The sequence below is a fragment of the Dromiciops gliroides genome, chromosome 5, assembly GCF_019393635.1.
Source record: "Dromiciops gliroides isolate mDroGli1 chromosome 5, mDroGli1.pri, whole genome shotgun sequence".
NCBI lineage: Eukaryota > Metazoa > Chordata > Mammalia > Microbiotheria > Microbiotheriidae > Dromiciops > Dromiciops gliroides.
In genome coordinates, this window is record NC_057865.1 from 248,347,253 (window position 1) to 248,365,622 (window position 18,370).

General features: G+C 36.1%; 1 protein-coding gene across 17 annotated transcripts in view; it reads right to left on the reverse strand.

Moving 5' to 3' along the window:
• Window positions 1-18,370, reverse strand: part of KCNC2 (potassium voltage-gated channel subfamily C member 2) — a 313,313-nt gene that overhangs the window by 272,371 nt on the left and 22,572 nt on the right. The window lies entirely within an intron of this gene.

The following is an 18,370-nucleotide window of genomic DNA, read 5'->3' on the forward strand; positions in this document are numbered from 1 at the left end:
CTGGAGAAGACTTTTGAGAAGATCTTAAATAGAAAGGACTGTAAGTTGGTCAATACTTAAAGAAATTAATTATTCACTGGAAGGTCAAATAATGAAGCTGAAGTTTCAATACTTTGGCCACATTAATGAGATGGGACTCATTGGGAAAGACCTGGGTGTTGGAAAAGAATGAAGGCCAAAGGAAAAGGGGAAGGCAGAGGATGAGATGGCTAGATAGTAACAAGGAAAAAAACAAACAAACATGAGCTTGGGCATACTTTGGGGGATGTTGCAGGATAGAAGGGTCTGGCTTGCTATGGTCCAAGTGATCACAAAGATTCAGACATGACTGAACAACTGAACAATAACAAACAGCAGGCTTTTCTACAATTTATCAAATAATAATGGTGCTTAGGGGTATTCTCGATTTACCCTTAATTGCATAAGAAAGTTCTTTAAATTTCTCTAAAACAGGATATGCTGACTTTTGGTTCTAGAGAGAGAGTAATGACCATATTAAGGAACAGTTCTTTTATCTTTTGCTTTTTAGTGCTTTTACCATAAGAGTACTATATATTGTCAAAAGATCTAGCATCTATTAATATGTTATATTCTGTTTGCTGGTATTATTATTGATATCTTTATGTTTATAGTTTTCCTAATAATAAGCTGTCATTGCATTCCTGACATAAATTTTACCTGTTTGTGATGAATAATTTTTCATATCTTACTGTAGCCTCTTTATTATCAATATTTTTACTTTAAAAGTCATTACACATATTACACGTCTGTAATCAAAGTCATTACATATCTTCTCTGGCTTATCTCTTTTTTATTTAGATATTAAGAAAATATTTGTCACATTTTGTGTTTCTAAATTCATTCATTTCAGTTAATTATCAGTTTTCCTATGGTTGGACAAAATTGTTAATAATTTCATTTTTTTAAACTGATTAATTTATGACTTATTTTATTTTAAGACTAGCTCAGTCTTATTTATTAATTGAATTATTTTTTCTTTCAATTTTAATTTTTAAAATTTTTTAGAATTTCTATTTTTGTGCTTATATTTTTTATTTGTTCTATTTGTAGTTTCTTTTCAACTGTATACCCAACTCATTAAATTATTCATTCTCTTTTTTACTGATGTAAACATTTAAAGACAATGATCTACTGATGACTTTGGAGACAAGTCAAAACTTTTTTTTTTTTTTTAGTGAGGCAATTGGGGTTAAGTGACTTGCCCAGGGTCACACAGCTAGTAAGTGTTAAATGTCTGAGGCCAGATTTGAACTCAGGTACTCCTGACTCCAGGGCCAGTGTTCTATCCACTGCGCCATCTAGCTGCCCCAAGTCAAAACTTTTGGTATACTGTCTCTCCCATTTTCTTTTGTGAAATTATCTGTTTTTTCCATGATTTTTTCTTGGATATTCCAAATCCTTCAGTTTAAGTTATTTTGTCTCCATTCAAATTTCAATTTTGTTTTCAAATGATCTTTATTAGTCATAATTTTATCATATTATTGTAAGGAAGAATATTTTATTATTTCTGCATAGTTTTATAATATTTTGATTCCCTAGCACATGTTTAATTTTTGTTAAAGTGTCATGCATTGCTTAGAGAGAGAGTCCTTTCTATTCCCATTCAGTAAAGAGACATAATATTTAATTTTTCTAACTTCTCTGAAATTCTATTCAGGCAGTTTACTTCTTTCTCATTTATGTTCTGATAGATTTATCTGTATCAGAAAGGTTTTATTTTTTTCTCTCTCTCTCTCTCTGTATTTCAATTAATTTTTCCTTTATATACTTAAGGTACCAAGTTACTTTGTACAAATACATTAAGTATTGATACCAATTCATTTTGTATGGTTCTGTTAAGTATAACATTGCTTTCCTGTTTTTCTCTTTTACCGAGACTATTTTTATTATTTCCTTATCTGAGATCATGATTACTACCCTTGTGTTTTGTTTAGTTCATCTGAAGCCATTCATTTAACTTTTTGTGAATGTTTTTAGTATGTTTCTTATAAACACCAAATTGTTAGATTCTGCTTTCTGATACATTCTGCTATGTTCTATTTTATGTGTGAGTTTATCTAATTCATGTTCACTGCTGTGGTCATTAATTATGTATTTACTTCCATCATATTTAATATATTTTTCTCTTTTTGTTTTTCACCACTTTTCTCTTTACAAAGGAAGTACTGATAAAAAGAAAGAATGTAATCAACAAAAATAGTCTATAATTCACAAGGTTTTCTTTGACTCCACTGCTCCTTCTCTTTTCATCTCACCCAGACCTATATCACTGGTTCTTGTTTTCTTTCCTTTTTAGTCCATATTTTATGATCTAAATCTTGTTTCGCTTATAACTATTCCTTCACCGATTCGATCCTCCCTTTTAAAGCCCTCTCTTTCTTCTCCCTGTATACCTTTTGGCATTAATCTACACTTACCACTTTGTATGTGAGTGAGAATTTTCTATCTTTTTTTGTTTGTTTTGTTTTGTTTTTTTCTAATTCAGATAAGGATGAGGTTCGTGTGGTGTTTGCTTACTCAATTCTAATTCTATATTTGTATACTCTTTTTCTCCCACACACATATTTATTATGAAATAATAAGTCCTTAACCTTTCATATCCATTTCTTCCCTGGGGTATTGCTTCATTCCCCTTTTTTCTTCTCTCAGGGCCATGAAAACAGAATGAATCTCTACCCCCAATTTGATGTTTGTCTTAGGTAATTCTTTCTATGACCCTTGAAGACATAGGATTCTGAAAGCATCTTCTTTCCCATTAGAATGTAAGTACTTTGTCATCATTAATCCTTTGCAGTTACCCAAATTTCTTTTTTTTTCTTAATTCTGGTGTTTGCATTTAGAAGTTTTTCTTCAACTCTGATCTTTTCATCAGGATTGCAAATGAAAATTCATTCCATTAAAGGTCCTTTCCATTATGGGATTACATTCAGATTTGCCAGATAAATATTTCTTAGTTGCAAGGCTCTATATTTTGCCATTTGGAATACCATATTCCAAAATTTTCTCTTCTTCATGGTAATTACTGTATAGTCTTATGTGATTTTGATTTAAGTTCTTTATCTATCTGATTTTTTTTCTTATTATTTGCATCTTTTTCTTTCACTTGAAGGCTCTACATTTTTGCCAAATTATTTATGAGAATTTTCAATTTAGGGGTTCTTTCAAGTGACTATGTGACTAATGGGTTATTTCTATTTTTACTTTTTTTTGGTTATGATGGATCTGGGAAGTTTTGATTTTTGACTTCTTGAAAGATGCTATGCAGATTTGTTTTTTTGTTATTTGTTTTTGTTGTTGTTTGTTTGATGTTTGGGGGGAGGCAAGGCTTGGTCATGGTTTTCAGGTAGTCTAATTATTCTTAAGTAATCTTTCCTCATTCTGTTTTCTATTTCAGTTTTTTTGTTTTGTTTTGTTTTGTTTTTGCAGGACAATGGGGGTTAACTGACTTGCCCAGGGTCACACAGCTAGTAAGTGTCAAGTATCTGAGGCCGGATTTGAACTCAGGTCTTCCTGAATCTAGGGCGGGTGTTTTATGCACTGCACCACCTAGCTGCCCTTCAGTTTTTTTTAATAGATACTTTATATTGTTGTTTTTTTTATAATCTTTAAAATATTATTATCCCTTGAAGTCATTGAAATAGCTTGTTCCTTTCTAATTTTCAAGTATTATATTCCTTGTGTCTTTCCATGTCCTGCTCTGAGCTATTCATTAGTCTGACCATTTTTTTCTAAAGTTCTTATTTCATTTTTCTTTCTCTCATTTCATTTCTCTCTAGTGCACAGTTAGTCTTGTGGCCAAGTTGTTTTCTTCCCCTGAGGCTCGCCTTGTATTTGTTGTAGAGTTGCCTTCTTCTTCTAGGTTTACCCCCTTAGAGGCCTCATGACTCATAATATTTTTTCACTATTTTCAGGATCTTCTGTTTATTCATAAAATATCTAGCATTTATATAGGGGCAGCTAGATGCTACAGTGGATAGAGCATTGGCCCTGAAATTGGGAGAAACTGAGTTCAAATCTCACCTCATATACTTGCAATCTGTGTAACCTTGGGTAAGTCATTTAAGCACAATTGTTTTAAATATCTGAAGCTATCTCCAGTCATCCTGATATAAATCTTGCCACTGGACCCAGATGACTCTGGAGGAGAAAAATAAGGTTGGTGACCTTGCACATCCCTCCCTCACTTAAATCCCATTCACTACAAATCATGACATCACCCTGATATCATAGTCCTCACTGAGAAAAAAGGACAAACAATAAGTGCATTTATATAATTCCTTAAGATTTGCAAAGAGCTTCACATATATCATCTCATTTGACTTTATATCTCCTGCCTTAGTTCATTTTGTGTCAAGGCCAAATACTGCCCCCTTACATGCCCTTTAATGGAGTGGTAAGGCCCTATTTGGTCCTGATTTCAATTTACTGGGTCCCTGAAACTGACTTCCACCTACTCTGGGGTTTCTGCTTTCAGTGCAGTGCACTTGGAGAGTGATGGAGACCATATTCCAGGCCCCTGGACCACTGTCCTCCCATCCCTCTTAACTATCCAGGATTCCACCTCTATCCATTTCAGAGGCTTATCTGGCTCTCTTTATCTGGTGCCTCATGCTCTGGACCCTTCAAATTATCCTATATCTCCATCAAAGCTTATTTATCCTTTTATTCTCTCATTTCCTAACCAGATAACTGACTAGATAAATAACAAACTAATTTATGCAGATGTGCAAGGTGTAGTGATGTACTTAGTATTTTACCCCTTCCACTTAATATATTGGCATTTTAACTGCAGTATTCTGGAGACATAATGCCTTAATCCAAAGGAGTAATTACAATGCTAAGAATTTCAGGCTCCATTACAAGTTGATGGAGGTAACTTTTTCTGCCCATCAAATCAGACCAACATACTGCTTATGTACAGGACTGATTGGCCTTTCACAAAAACTAAAGTTGTAATGCCTTGCAGTTCCTTTGTTGAGTAATCAAAAGGTGTGGCTAGGTGGTATGATGAGATAAGAGGACCTGAGTTCAAATCTGGCCTCAAGCACTTGATACTTACTAGCTATGTGATCTTGGGCAAATCACTTAACCCTAATTTCCTTAAACATCCAGTGCCATCTCCAGTCATCTTGATGTATATCTTGCCATTGGACTCAGATGTCTCTGGAGGAGAGAGTGAGGCCATGACTTTGCACAGCCCTCCTTCACTTAAATCCAGTTCACTGCAAGTCATGGCATCACCACCTGATGTCATGGTCCTCTTTGAGAACAAAGGACAAACAACAACAATTCAAAACCTACTCCAAACTAATAACTATTTCTGAAATTTCACAAAGACAACACAGTGACTCCATTGAAGTAAGATTATTGGTTACTACATCAAGAAAAGGTAAAAGAATATCACTCCTTCCCTTATCTAAAAGGTTATATCAAATAGCATACTGTCCTTATGTTATTTGGAACAATAAAATATCTCAATATCCCAATAGACTTTAAATCCTTTTGTTTTTGGTTTGTTTTGAGAGGATACCCTCTAACCTAGCACAGTGGATGGCATACAATAAGCACTTGAGAAATGCTTAAATGAATAAATATTGCTTTAACCAGAACATAGAAAATATATTTTTAAATAATAAATTTTTTAACAAAAATGCCCCAGCAGCCCAAGTAATGATGAGACTTCAGTGATAAATGCAGAGCTACAAACTTTAACATAGATCTAGCTGAAGAACATTTACTGATTGAATTACCATACCATTTGCTTTTGAAACATCTCAAATATGTGTAGCAAATGCACACATTTTTGCAATTTTTTTCAAACCTGATATGAACTGATAGCCACATACACTCATTAACATACCTGAAAATGCTAAGTGTTAGATTTTATAGAGATGCTTCATCTTTAAACAAAAGAGCAAAGTTCCAGAACCTTGATTTATACTAGAATGTAAAAGGGAAAGTTTAAGAAAAATCTCCTTTTTCCTTAGAACTTGCCTCCCTTTCCAGAGATCAAAGAGAAGTAAAATTTCCACTCGTTTTTTTTTTTCAAAAATCCTTTGCAAGAAATTTCCTTTAAAAATTTGGCTCTTTCTTTAAAATGAAATCTGTCATGACTACACTTTGGTGCCAGCTGGCATGTCTCAAACTCCATGTACTAAATTCCAAATCAATCAAGGATTAGTTATGGAAAGCTATACTAAGTTTTGGAAATAGACCCTATGTTTTTGTCCCTGGCCTTTTTGTGATCAAAGTTTCAATAACTTTCAATGGAAAACTAACAGCAGTGCCCTCCAGACCACCAGAACTACTACCACCACTCCCACAGTCATCAGGCAGGGGAGCAACCCTTGTGGGTGTGTGTCCTGCCAACAGCCTTAGCACAACCTACAGACACAAAGACCTGGGAAGGAAAGACCTTGCTGATAAAGTCTTTAGCACTGTGCAATGGTTCAATGTCAGAAATATATGTAGTTTTATCAATGGAAATGGCATTAAAAATGACACATTACCCTTTGTTGCTGAATTCTAATGACCACATGGCATTTCAATCTGACTTAGAGAATAACTGTGTTTTCTTCCCCTTTGAGAATTGGGAGCTCTTTGAGAACAGGGATTGTCTTATTCTTCTATTTGCATCTTCAGTAGCAAATATAGGGTTTGGGATATTACAAGCACTTGATAGATCCTACTTCATTCTTGGTTTTTATGAGATTTATAGATGAGAGGAGGCTAATATCAGATCGCACAACCAAATTCTAAAATGACCTTTGCCAATTAGAATAATGCTTCAATTCTATCTACATGAAATTTAAAATGGATCAAAGTGGATGAAAATAAAGATAAATTTCAGGAATAGGGCAAGTAGAATTCTATGGCCTAAAAGTTAGTCTACAGGGGGAAAAACAGCCTAAGAGGGATGGAAGGATCTCAAGAATTAAATTCTGATAGCATAAACACAACTGATTCCAATGAATAAGAAAAGGAGAAGCTGATTAAAGATATTTTTTTTTCTTTAATACTGGGTGTTCTCAACCTTTTTTGCATAATATATTCCCCTGGCCTTCTGAGGAAACCTGTGGACCCCTTCTCTGAATAATATTTTTAAATGCATAAAATGCATATTTTGCTTACAGAGGAAAGAAATTATATTGAAATAGCTATCAAAATAGGTTTTTTTGTCTAAAAATAAGTTCATGGACCACAGATTAAGAACCCTTGTTTAGTGTCTAAGGCCAAATTTGAACTCAGGTCCTCCTGAATCCAAGGCCAGTGATTTATCCACTGCACCACCTAGTTGCCCCTAGAAATTTCCCTTTAAAGTACTATATAAATGTATATTATTATTAAAAAAAAGTGGAAGCCAGGTTGCGCAGTGGATAGAGCACCAGCCATGGAGTCAGGAGTACCTGAGTTCAAATCCAGCCTCAGACACTTGACATTTATAGCTTTGTGACCCTGGGCAAGTCACTTAACACCAATTGCCTCACTAAAAAATAATAATAATAATAATAATAAATTTTTAAAAAAGATGAGCAGGATGCTATAAAAAACACCTGGAAAGACTTACATGAGCTGATGCAAAGTGAAATGTACTACATACAAAGTAACAGAAATATTGTAGGATGATCTGCTGCAAATGTGTGAATGACTTGATTATCTTCAGCAATGCTTTGATCCAAGACAACTCTGAAGGACTTATGAAAAATGTCATCCATCTATAGAGAAAGAACTGATGGTACCTGAATGCAGATGGAAGTATATTTTGTTGTTGTTGTTGCTAGTTCCATTTTCATTGTTTTTTTTGTCTGATATGTTTTGCATAACTGCACATGCATAACTTATATTGAATTGCTTAAGTTTTTAAGGTGGGGTAGGGAGTGAGGAAGAGAATTTGAAATACAAAGTTTTAAAAAGTGATGTTACAATTTGTTTTTACATGTAAGGTGGGGGTAAAGTCTGAAGAAAGAATAAAAATAAATTAAAAATAAATGCTTACTGCCTAAAAAAGAAAGAAAGAAAAAAAGAAAAAAGAACCCTTGGTTGATGACATACTAAAGAGATAAAAACACAGGTAGATAACTGACAGATGGAGACAGATGATTAACATTGATCTGAAAGAATGTCAGGAATGTTGAAACTCAGAAACATCTGGGGAATAGGGAATGCCAAGGACCACAAAAAAGTCTTATTGAGGGACAACTAGGTGGTGCAGTGAATAGAGCACCAGCCCTGGAGTCAGGAGGACCTGAGTTCAAATTCAGCCTCAGACACTTAACACTTACTAGCTGCATGACCCCAGGCAAGTCACTTAACCCCAGTTGCCCCCCACACACACAAAGTCTTATTGAATGTTGGCAAAACCAATATCAAAAAAGTGTTGTAAATACCACCCTAGTGATAGAAGCATGACCATTATAATAATGGACAGGGGGCAGAACAATAATAATAATAGTTAGCATTTATAAAACACTTTAAGGTTTACAAAGTGCTTTATAAATATTATTTCATTTTATCCTCACAACAATCCTGGGAGGTAAATACTATTATTACTCCCATTGTACAAATGAGAAAACTGAGGCAGAGAGTGGTTGAGTGGCTCACCTAGTGTCTGAGACCAAATATGGACTCGGGTCTTCGTGACTCCAAGTCCAGCACACTACCTATTATACCATCTCACTGGTGCCTATTATTTTCTCACTGATTTCTCCACCAGACAGAACAATCTTTGTTCTAAGGACAGAACAGAAACCTTAAACATGTAGTTGAAATCCAAGACCAATTAGGAAAAAGTAAAGGAATACTTCACAAACTTATAATGAATTCAAAACTCCATGGATGGGCCAATTACATTAAATCATACAAAAACTTATCAAGAAATGAGCACATATTAATGACATACCATGCATCAGGCACTGGGATAGAGAAACAAAGATAGCATCTTGCCCTCAAGGAGTTTACATTCTACTGGAAATAAACAGCATATATGCAGTTATGTAAAGGTAATATAACAAAATAATTCTGGAGAAAGGAAGGAAGAATCATCTTGGGACTGGAAAAGGCTTCAGGTAGGAAGTGGTTCATGGCCTGAGTTTTGAAGAAAGCTAGACATTTTAAGAAGGGGGCAGGGGGCAGCTAGATGGCATAGTGGATAAAGCACTGGCCCTGGATTCAGGAGTACCTGAGTTCAAATCCGGCCTCAGGCACTTGACACTTAACTAGCTGTGTGACCTTGGGCAAGTCACTTAACTCTCATTGCCCTGACCCCCCCCCAAAAAAAAAAGTAGGGGAAGAAGGGTCAGCTAGGTGGCACATTGGATAAAGCATCAGGCTTGGATTCAGGAGGCGTTCAAATATGGCCTCAGATACTTGACACTTACTGGCTGTATGACACTGGGCAGGTCACTTAACCCAAATTGCCCCTCAAAAAAAAAAGTAGAGGGAGGAAGGGGTGCACCTTAGGCATGAGGAAGACTATGTCAAAAAGCTAGATCATGGGAGGTTGAATATGTTGTATGAGAAATAGCAGAGACCAGCTAGGCTGGAACAGAGAAAGTGAAAAGGAGTGATATGTACATCAGTAGAAAGGAAAGGTGGCCTGGAGCCAGATTGTAAAAGAATTTGATAAACAAAGAAGTTTGTATATTACCCCAGGAGTAATAGGGAACCACCAGAGCTTTATAAACCTGGGTAATGGCATAATTGGATCTGTGTTTTACAAAGTTTGCTTTGGCAGCTATGCAGAATATGCATTGGACTAGGGAGAGTCTGATGGAAGGAAGGTCAATTAGGAGATTGTTGCAATAGGCTAAATAAGAAGTAATGAAGGCCTGAACTAGGATGGGTGAGTTATATTACTGGAGAGAAGGGCAAGCATGAATCATTTGGAAATAAATCAATGATTGCCTGTACATATACAATACTGATCAGCTAATTGATTTTTCACCCAAAGAAAGTAGAGAGAAGTAGTGATTTTATCTGAATCATTTAATATCATGGATAACAGTTAGATACTTGTGATGCACAGACCCGAGAACAGAGATAAACAAAATGAGCAGCTGCCTAGAATATGACATGCAGGACAGGAGAACACAATAAGGGGCTCTTTAGAAAATTACTTTTTATAAATGCACATTTTTATAATGAGCCCAAGCTGCAACCTGTTCCTCCTTGGCACAAAGACAGCTTGATATTCCAAATGTTCTCCCCTCACCCCACCCCAACCCACTCCCATTGTGAATACTGACAGCTCTCAGTGCTCAGTCTAGGCCAGAGGGTCTCAAACTTTTGGTTCTCAGGAGCTCTTTACACTCTTAAAAATTATTGAAGACTTCCAGGAGCCTTTGTCCAGGTGGATTATATCTAGTGGTATATTAGAAATAAAAACTGATATTTTAAAATACATTATTTCTTCATTTCAGAATAACAAGAACCACATTAAATTTGAACATAAATGACATTTTAAATTTTCCCAAAAGTGAGTGATAAGTTTACAGATTTTTGCAAATCTCTTTAATGTCTGGCTTAGTTTAAGACAACAGGATTCTCATAGCTGTTTCTGCATTTGATTTGCTGTTATGTTATTTTAAGTGAAGTATATGAAAAAAGGCCAGCCTCACACAGATATGTGGCTGAAAAATGTAGAAATATTTTAAGAGACAAATGACATCTTAGTATTATTATGAAAAGGCAGCTAGGTGGCACAGTGGATAGAGTGCCAGGCCTGGAGCCGGAAAAACTCATCTCCCTAAGTTCAAATCTAGACTCAGACACTTACTAGCTTTGTGACCCTGCACAAGTCACTTAACCCTATTTTCTTCAGTTTCCTTATCTGTAAAATGAACTAGAGAAGGAAGTAGCAAATCACCCTAGTATCTTTGCCAAAAACGACTCCAAATGTGGTCACAAAGAATCTGACATAACTGAAATGACTGAACAACAAAAGTTTTGACCTTAGAATCCATGAAAGTCTCTCAGGGGCCCCTGGGGTCCTCAAACCACACTTCTAGAACTTTTGTTCTAAGCAATCTGAAGAGTTCAAGCCATGGGTGATCCAGAGGGAAATGGAGAGATGATTGCTAGGTTCCAGTAGGCTGCTGAGTAGTGCTTATGATAACTTAGACACAAAGGGTTGAATAAGGGACATTAATCATAAAGGAATCATGATTTAAAAAAAAAAAAGATGTGACTTAATCTTGTGTAGAAAACAAAGGAAAACAGATATATGACCCACATGTCCACTGGCCCCACACTAAAGGTAAAAGAACTTAAGAAAACTTCCAGTTAATTGGAAGAAGAGGATTTGGAGAAGAACATGGATTAGAGTCAAACAGGAATGAAAAGCCATGGATAGGGGCAGCTAGGTGGCACATTGGATAAGCACCAGCCTTGGAGTCAGGAGTACCTGAGTTCAAATCCGGCCTCAGACACTTAACACTGTGTGACCCTGGGCAAGTCATTTAACCCCAACTGCCTCACTAAAAAAAAAAAAAAAGAAGAAGAAGAAGAAAAGAAAAGCCATGGATGACTGATTGTGCTGAGCAAGTGAACACCTAAATTGATGAGGTCCCATCGAACTATTGAATCTGCTTTATCTTGTATTAACAATAGTTATATAATGAAGGTCCAAAGCCTCCTACATGAGGAACTGGATGGTACTAAACTTGAAGCCAGAAGACTGAGTCCAAATCCTTCCTCAAGATACTTACCAGCTCTGTGTTCTTGGGCAAGACATTTAATCTCTCTATGCCTTAGTTTCTTCATCTGTAAAATGAGGGGTTGGACTCAGCATGCACTAAGGTTCCTTCCAACTCTAATGACTCTACAAGGCCTTTTTTAGTAGTGAATGACTTTCTTCCTCATCCTAGAATCATAAGATGATAGATTTATTGAATCATAGATCAACCTCCTCATTTCAATATGGTAAATATTACTGGATATACCCCACATAAACAAAAGCTCCTTGAGATCCTCCATAATTTTGAAGTGTAAAATGTTCCTTAGAACCCAAAGTTTGGGTGAAGGAGCAGTACCTGACACAACGTTTTGCGTTTGTTTGTTCTATTGTTCCTGAACTTTCATTTCACCAGTGTAGCCAATCTCCATCTACCAACGATATTTAGAAACCCTATTAAAACTCAGGATCTTACAGTATTGCCTGAAATACAAAGAGGCTCAATGTGATTTGCCAAGGATGACATAGCCAGAATGAGTCAGAGGCAGAAACTGAATTTAGATATGTGTTTAGACATAGTAGGCATTAGGTAGTGCAGCTCTTTAGTATAGTTGGAATTCGGAAGAACTGAGTTCAAATCTTACCTCTGACAATCACTAGCTGTGTAATCCCTTAACCTCCATCTCCCTTGGTTTCTTCATCTGTAAAATGGGGAAAATAACCTCTACTTCAGAGGGTTGTTGTGAGGATCAAATTAGACAACATATATAAAGCACTTTATTACTGTTAAAACGTTAGATAAATGCTACCAATTAATACTATTTATATATGTTTAGTGAGTGCTTGCTGAATTGAACTCAATGGACCATAACACACATGGAGGATGATTTCCCAATCTATCCCTAGGACACACAAGTGCCTGATTCAGACAGATGTTATAAATCCCATCATCCCCTTTCAACAGAATCCCCTGCTTGAGCCTATGCCTACTTCTCTAGTTCTCTTATCTTTGCCCAGCACTCTTGCTTTTTTCTGTACTTACCTAGTGGTTGTCATCCGACAGAACAATTCCATCCCCAGTAGCTTATTACTATTTTTAAAAGCCCTAGTCCTATTAAAGCCCCTAGCTTTAAAGTCCCCTTATGCTATTATATTGAACAATAACTTCCATTTCATGGAAATTATGGATGTATTAAAATTATTTCCTTGGGACTCAGACAGAAACTCCAGTAATACAAAGTGTATATTTTTGATAATCAGCACTGTCTGTACCTTGTTCTCAAGATAGGGTTTTAAACAATCAACAGAAAAGTTTAAAGAACATGATTTGCACTGTATTTCATAGCCAAAATACCTAACATTTTTCTATAATGGTATAAATGATATTGAAGCTTGGGGGAAAAATCACTGGTTATAAGAATTTAAAATTATATTGTGCTAAGTTCTGGGAAGGAGTACCAGATGATGAATTGATCATGTGGAAGTCCATGATCAGACCACGAGATTTTAGAGTTATAAAAGGCAATAAAATAATCTAGTCCAACTCCAACATTGTGCATAGAAGGAAACTGAGGCCCAGTGACTTACCCCAAAATTCCACAGGGAATATTTGGATGAGCCAGTATTCAAACTCAGGACTTCTGAGCCCAGTGCTCTTTTATACATTATATTATAATTTATCCAAGCTAAAGGTTTAGATTGGGATCTGTCATCTGAAGTCATCTAGGCACATGAAATCAAACTTCAAAATAGAAACAAAGGCCATTAAACCATAGATAAGGATCCCTATAGGCTGCACATTGACTTAGAAAACCACATATTAATATTAGATATATTTACTTGTGTCTTTATTTAGTTTATTAAATATTTCACAATTACACACACACACACACACACACACACACACATATATATATATATATATATATATATATATATATATATTGGTGTGGGTTTTTTTTTTTCTTTTTTTGGTAAGACAATTGAGGTTAAGTGACTTGCCCAGGGTCACACAGCTAGTAAGTGTCAAGTGTCTGAGGCCTAATTTGAACTCAGGTCCTCCTGAATCCAGGGCCAGTGCTCTATCCACTGCACCACCTAGCTGCCCCCAATTATATTTTATTTTAATCTGGTTCAGGCCACACTCAGGAGTATTGTGGGGCACATGCAGCCTATTTGCCAGGTGATTGATACCTCTGATCTAATTTATACTTTCCCTTACTTCAAGAATCCTTTTCACAACATCCAAGAAAGGTGGTCGCTTAGCTTCTTCTTAAGCATGTGACAGGAAACTCATTACTCCGTGATGGAAGGCATTCCATTGTAGGACAATTCTTATTAGTGGATATGTATTTCTTAATTCAAGCCTAAATTTGATCCCCCAAATTTTTCATCCATTAGTTCTAATGTGATAGAGTGTTTGGCCTGGAGTCAGGAAGACCTAATTTCAAATCCAGCCTCCAATATGTTCCTATGTGGTAAGATGATATTTGTAACTCTTTTTTTTTTTTTTTGGCAGGGCAATGAGGGTTAAGTGACTTGCTCAGGGTCACACAGCTAGTGAGTGTCAAGTATGTGCGGCCAGATTGTAACTCAGGTCCTGCTGAATCCAGGGCCAGTGCTTTATCCACTGCGCTATCTAGCTGCCCCTTCCAGCCTCCAATATGGAAGAAAAGTTGATTATTTACAGGACTTGATCATGAACATCTCCAGGAAATTCTCCTGAGAGAAATTAATGAATTTGTTTAAAGAATGAACAAAGAAAAAGGATGTATTAAGCTCATACTAGGGGCAAAGCATTGTGTTAGGCTCTGGGATACAAACAGAAAAATCAATTTTAAAAAATCCTATCCTCAAGAAGTTCACATTGTAATAGGCAGAAACAAAACATTTTTTTTAAAAGTTCATTTGCAAGGCACACAGAAAGGCCTGTAATTTCTAAGGGTGAGGGGGCAGGCTGGATCAAGGCCCAGGTATCCTTGGATGAATCTCAAGGTCAGATAGAGTGCTAAGGCAAATGGTAAGGCATAGTTACCTTCCATCTTACCGGAAAAAAGAAAGTTATTAACTCCAACTTGACTGCAAAATATTAGTAGTCAGGTAGCCCAGATCATTTCTAGGAAGTCCTAGGGTCAGCACTGAAGGCAAGGCAAAGAAGAAAGTCCTATGACAATTATAAGCCAACTTCTATGATGTTTCTGCAAATGTTTTTCAAAAGAATGTTGAACTTTAAATGGCCACTTGAAAACATGCTCTATAGTAAAAGGAAAAGGAAAAGAACTTCCTCTTAATAGACTACTGAAGTTTCACTGCACACACTAAAAACTGTCAAAGATGAAATAAAAAACAACTAATGTCAATAGTCGAAGTTTGAGGGGTTGATGGAAAACAGACACATAGATGATCTGTTGATGGAGTTGTCAATTCATTGTTTTCAACAACATTCTGCATTTCATCTTGGAATTGTACAAGAAAAGTGACTAAATTGTCCCACTCATTACTAGACATATATCCCAGAGAAATCAAAAATAAAAATACAAGGTTTGATATATACTAAAATATTCATAGCAGAACTCTTTCTGGTAGCAGAGGAGGTGCTAACCAGTGTTGGTAAGAGGGAGTTGTTCATGCAGGAGTTCCCTATACAAGTTAAAAATTCCACTGATGGCATCAAACTGAAAACTGTATCTGAGTTCTGCCACCTCAATGAAATTATGCCAAAACAAAATGTCGAATAGAGAAACAGATGACTGAGTCCAAATATCCAGCATTGAGCATGACATCAATGAGTCACCAAACCTGGAATAAACTGCAGCCTAAAATATAACATTTAGGCCTAGCTTTACACCAAACATGGAGTCTTGGGTATATCTATATCTATAGATAGATAGATAGATAGATAGATAGATAGATAGATAGATAGATAGATAGATAGATAGATAGATAGAAAGATAACAAATAAATAGATGATAGGTGATAGATTGATAGACAGATAGATATATATAAAATGTAGATATTTATAATGTATATATATGTATGTTCATATATACAGATACATATTGAGAGAGAGCAGACCCAAAAATCCATATATATTTAAATAAGTATTTTTATTTATATATGTAATAAAAATATATACATGTATATATAAATTTGGATTCTCACATTTGTTTAGAGCTAAAAAGGACATTACAGACCATTGAATTAATTCCTGCATTTACATTTGAAAGAACTAAGGGAAAGGGAGATTTAATGGCTTGCCCAGGGTCACACAGGGAATAAGTGGCTGATGTGGGATTTGAACCCAAATCTTCCTGATTTGAAACCTATTACTATATGCCTTTGAGCTTTAGGACTACTCTGACAGGTAGGAATTACAGTAATAATAATGCCTACCATTTATAATGTGCTTTCCAAGTGATGCTATCTCTGATTACTAAAAAGGAAAAAACCTGGTGTGCTGCCTCATCATCAAAGAGAGTGATAGGCTTGGAATTGGGAAGACTTGGATTCAAATCCTTCTTCTTACACTTACTAGATGTATCACCCTGTATAACTTCTCTTTTCTTCAAAAAATTTCCTAAGACTTATCTACAACCACAGAGCTGTTATGATCTTCTTCAGTGGAGCGTATCCACACAAAAAAAATTCCACACGTGAAGGAAATCACAGATCTCCTACATGCCTGTGTTTATGGATAAGGACAGTGAGAGTCAATGATCTAAAATGAGATGCAAGGTGATTCCAGGGCCAGTCTGTGTACAATGCCATTGTGATAGCAGGAATATTCTAACCTCCCTCCCCCCCCCACACACAAACATGAAAGTCAAACTATTTTTTTTTTCTTTTTCCTTAAAAGTTAGTGAGGGGGCAGCTAGGTGGCACAGTGAATAGAGCACCGGCCCTGGAGTCAGAAGTACCTGAGTTCGGGTCTGGCCTCAGACACTTAACACTTACTAGCTGTGTGACCCTGGGCAAGTCACTTAACCCCAATTGCCTCACTAAAAAAAAAAAAAAAAAAGTTAGTGAGAATATATTTCAGAATGATTGGTTCAGAGGGCCAAAATCTCAAGATGTTGACATCACTTCTTGGTTACATAAGTCCAAAATAATCATTAGGATTTCCAGAAGCTCTTTGATGCTTGGCTGGTGGAAAAAAATGGACATTTCAGGAAAGTTAAATTAATGCAAGGTGTCTTCAATGCCTGTCCTTTTTGAGTGTACCCAACCTTGTTGAATAACCTTCTCCTGCTATAGAGAAGTAAGGTTCCTTTTGTGAACTCTGTATCTCATTTTGTTCCAACATCAAACATAAACTATCAAGCCACCAGTCTGAGTCAGGCTCACTTCCTCTGGAATTCTGAGATCTAAAAACTGACAACAGCCCAGGAATCCCAAGAGGTTTTGAAGCCCAGCAATTCTATGTATGAATGTTCAAGTTCCACCTGCTATATCTGAGTCACAACAATGACAATACAATATTTTCATAGGCACTGAGATTTAATCTCACTGTGGACAAACACTGGTGAAGCATGACTTCAAGGAATCTAACATGGCAAAACATTGATGCCAATAGATCAGCTTGAGCTGGAAGAATCAGAGATGATTTCAATGACAGAAGAAGAGCCAGAAGTGGCCAGTGGCCAGTGTTCTCCCTTCCCTTCTTCATTCTCCAAAATAAATAAAGAATATGGATCTGAGCTTTTTTTTGTGGCACATGAAAAAAAATCAAGTGATTGTGGATCTCTTTCATGAGGCCCTACCATGTCCCAGGGTTTATAGCAATCAGCACAATGTTGCCTGAAAAAAAAAATGAATCATCTAAAAACCTCTTTGACTAAGACTCTGGACTAGAACTCCTCTGTGGCAGGAGTAAGCACTTTTGGAAAGCATATGTTTCCCTATTCTATGCTTCACTTGATTAAAGGCAGGAGAGCACAGTGTATATAAAGCTACCTCATAGCCAGAACTCTTGGGTTAAGGTACCATCTTTGACTCATATAGACTGTGGGGCCCTGGACAAGTCACTTAACCTCTCAGTTCCTCAGGCAACTCCCTAAGACTTTAAATTGAAGAGAAGATGCTGACCTGCCATGATAGATGGAATTTCTCATTGAGGAGTTTCCTATACCAGTAAAATCACAAGTTCAGTCTCTATCCTTTATACTAATAATTAGAAAGAAGATCATTGATCAAACTTGTCTCTGTTGTTGTACCTTTCAAGGACTCAGACAATTTTGAAATATTCATGAGAGACCCCTTGATGGAAGATGTCTTTACTACATTAAAGACAATATCTTGTTCCACCAAGTAAATTTTTTTTAATTGTCAACAAACATTAAGCACAGTTAGGATCATACATTTTTAACATCTTTCAATCAGGTGATGGTTCAGTATTGTTTGCAAAAATCTGCCTAGTGCCTTCTAATTCCTTAATCAAAGATGACTGAAATAGCCACATGCAAAAAAAGAAAAAAAATCAAAACAAAATCAGGTACCTACTTAGTCTGTGAAGTGCATTACACAGGTTTAGAACCAGAAGAAACCAATGAACCTTTGTATAGGTTATCACATACAATGGAAACAGCTACTTAAAAAGAATTTAGATCAATAGATAGATGAGAGGGAGGGAGGGGAGGTAAATAGGCAGCTGTCATTTACATATAAAGTAAGTATAAGTTG